Consider the following 2,752-nt stretch of genomic DNA (forward strand, 5'->3'; position numbering starts at 1 on the left):
AAATGAAAAGGCAACCTACAGAATGGGAGAAAATATTTGTAAACCCTATATCTCATAAGGGGTTAAAATCCAAAATATGTAAGGAACTCACACAACTCAGTAGGAAAAAACAGCCTGATTTTTAAAATGGGCAAAAAGGCCCTAAAAAGACATTTCTCCAAAGAAGATATACAAATGGCCAACAGGTAAGATGCTCAACATCATTAATCATCAGAGAAATGCAAATTGATGAGATATCACCTCATACCTGTTACAATGGCTATTATTATTATTATTTTTTTCCCTTTTTGTCTTTTTTTGTGACCGGTAACGGGATTGCAACCCTCGGTGTCACGCCCACACCGCGCTCAACCAGTGAGCAGACCAGTCTCTATATGGGATCTGAACCCTCGGCGGGAGCACCGCCGCACTCCCAAGAGCCGCACTCTACCGAGTGCGCCACCGAGCCGGCCCACAATGGCTATTATTGAAAAGACAAAAGATAGCAAGTGTTGGCGAGAATGTGGAGAAAAGGGAACCTTTTTTGGTGGAAGTGTAAATTAGTATAGCCAGTATGGAAAACAGTTCCTCAAAAAATTCAAAATAAAACTGCCATATGATCCAGCAACCCCACTTCCATGTATTTATCCAAAGGAAATAAAATCACTATCTTGGAGAGATATCTGCACTTCCATGTTCACTGAAGCATTATTCACAATAGCCAAGGTATGGAAACAATCTAAGTGTCCATTGACAGATGAGTGGATAGAGAAAATGTGGTATAGATACACAATGGAATATTATTCAGCCTTAAAAAAAAAAGGAAATCCTGCCATTTGCAACAGATGGATGAAACTTGAGGACATTATGCTAAGTGGAATAAGCCAGACACAAAAACAACTACAAGATCTCACTTATATTTGGAATCTAAAAAAAAAAAAAGAAATGTTGAGCTTATAGTAATAGAAAGTAGAATGGAGGTTACCAGGTGCTGGGCAGGGTAGGGGAAAAGGGGAGATACTTGTACTGAGTTCAAAACTTCAGTTATAAGGTGAGTAAGTACTGGAGACCTAATGTACAGCATGCTGACTAATAATGGTTAATAATAATGTATGGAATACTTGAAATTTCCTAAGAGAGTAGATTGCAAATGTTCTCACTACCAAAAAACAAAACCAAAAAAAGATAATTACCTGAAGTGATAGATGTGTTGATTAGCTTGATTGTGGTAATCATTTCACAATGTATACATATATCGAAATGTGACGTTTTACACCTTTAGTATGTACAATATTTCTCAGTCATACCTGTTGGGAAAATATAGGAAAATGGTCAGGGCCCCTCAGACGTTCAGAATCTTGCCGAGCATTTGATGTAAAAATATGCATGTGCACCCAGGTGTTCCTTGGTTATTGTCTAATGTAATTGCGTATGTGCATCCAGGTGTCCTGGGTTATGATTTAAGTATAAGGATGAGTGGCTCTGATCCACAGCACCCCCCTGCCCCCAGGGAGCCACAGAGAGGTCACCACTCCTGCTGCTGCTGGAGGCTGTTGCTGTNGAGAGGAAGCAAGAGAGAGAGATAGGGGTGGTGCCAGGGTCCTTTAAACAATCAGCTCTCGAGGGAACTAATAGAGCGAGAACTCACTCACTATCCCTCCTTCCCCAGGGAGAGCATTAATCCATTCATGAGGGATCTGCCCCCATGACTCAATCAGTTTCCAACACTGCCACATTGGGGATCAAATTGCCACGAGTTTTGGAAGGGACAACACATCCAAACTCCATAACTGATAAATATGTAGACAGACTCATGAGCAAGAAGTGGATGAGACTGGAATTTTACTAAACTCTAAAAAGCAGCCTTACCACCCCCCAGAGCCAGACCCAGCAAATCCGAGACAGGTTTTCTTTTCTCCTTTTACCAGGTTTATGAGACAGCCGGTTTGCACTTCAGATGTTCATTTATAGACTGCTAGACTACACCTGCTTCATGCTAGGCTTGTGCTTTGAGGGTTATTTTGTTTGGAAAATATGATTTTTAAATAGCATCCAGGTTTAGCATTTGCATCATCATAAGCAATTTTTGTCTTCTAAAATGTGCTGGTTGTTAAGGATCAAAATCTCCAGCTGAAGCAGCCTACTCACTGTCCATCTAAATTTGATTTTACCCACTTTCCTACCTCATCTGTGCTCTTACACCAGGGAGGCCAATCATTTCTTCCCCACTCCCACATCTCCTTTCTAGGAAACCGTTGCCACCTTTTAGAGAAAATCCTCCCCCACCCAACTGCTGCTGAGTAAATGAATCCATGATGCTGCTAAAACAACAGAAACAACAATATACACCTCATTGATCACTTTGGAAGATAACAAGATACAATTCATTATTTTGAAAACCAATAGATAAAGGGGGGGAAAGTTAAGCATTTATCCTTCTCTCCCTGTATGAACTATACCTTAGGATAATCAAAAAGTTGAGGAGGGAAAGTTCGTCTTCATAGAAACTGATCAATGAAGGAATGATAAAATATCACCATCTTGCAAACTCTGATCAATCAATAGAGCTAGGAAGCAATTATCAATGGCTATTAATATCAAAAAGGGAGCTGGCCAGTTAGCTCAGTTGGTTAGAGTGTGGTGTTATAACACCAAGATCAAGGGTTGGATCCCTGTACTAGCCAGCCACTGAAAGAAAAAACAAAACAATATCCTACCTATGTATTCTGTAGGCTTATCTTTTTTGGAGCAAGGGCTAGCTGGTACTGCTGTA

The sequence above is a fragment of the Galeopterus variegatus genome, unplaced genomic scaffold (assembly GCF_000696425.1).
Source record: "Galeopterus variegatus unplaced genomic scaffold, G_variegatus-3.0.2 Scaffold860, whole genome shotgun sequence".
In the NCBI taxonomy this organism is placed as follows: Eukaryota; Metazoa; Chordata; class Mammalia; order Dermoptera; family Cynocephalidae; genus Galeopterus; species Galeopterus variegatus.